Genomic DNA, 799 nt, shown 5'->3' on the forward strand with positions numbered 1-799 from the left:
GTGCACTACAATAAATTTTACTGTAAAATCTTATTGTAGTGCACAGTAAAATTTGCCTAAATACTATATTGTCCCACAATTAACATGATTTGCAGGTTTATTAAATTTACGATATTTTGAAGCGCAATTTGTGCCGCTTAGAAAAGAAATAATTTTACTATTAATAAGCATTCATGAATTCGAGTGAATCGGCAAACGAATGCGTCAAGGCATGCGTCTAGCGACGGTTTCATGAATTAACAAATCATCGGTGAGTCGGATTTATACGACCATTAAAATGTATCGTAGCAAACCCCGCTTTTGAACTATGTTTACACGCGTGTATCTTTCCACGTTTTACGACGCGATTAACGCACGTAGATGCACAAGAAAGATTTCATCATACAAAACACATATATACTTTACTTTACGAGAAATGAAAGGAAAAATATGATATCCGCGCGGTGACAATCGAGTTTTACAATATTTATCACTTTAATATTTTCTGAAGCGGAAGCTCGATTTTACAACGTAAAAGAAATCAAAAGAAAAATCTCGATAAATTTAAATCAAATATTACGGAAATATTAGCTTATAATTAATCTGATCTTAATGATCGCAGCATGAGAGCTGCGCGTCTGCTTTCTGTGATAAAATTTCCGACTTCAAATTCATCCAAAACAATATCAGATTTTTAATCGATTATCACCTCTCGAAAGGCTAACCACCAAGAGTATCTCTCAAGCAAACTTTTTTTATAGGTCGTTCAGCATCGGTGTTAAAACTGTAAATCCCCTATATATATATATATATATATATA

The 799-nt window shown here is 33.0% G+C and overlaps 1 protein-coding gene across 2 annotated transcripts in view; it reads left to right on the forward strand.

Annotated features, from left to right (window-relative positions):
* The window catches only part of LOC105452427, a 17318-nt gene that overhangs the window by 7846 nt on the left and 8673 nt on the right, over positions 1 to 799 (forward strand). The gene's annotated exons all lie outside the window — the stretch shown is intronic.

Source organism: Wasmannia auropunctata, unplaced genomic scaffold (assembly GCF_000956235.1).
Source record: "Wasmannia auropunctata unplaced genomic scaffold, wasmannia.A_1.0 LD336031.1, whole genome shotgun sequence".
Classification (NCBI taxonomy): domain Eukaryota; kingdom Metazoa; phylum Arthropoda; class Insecta; order Hymenoptera; family Formicidae; genus Wasmannia; species Wasmannia auropunctata.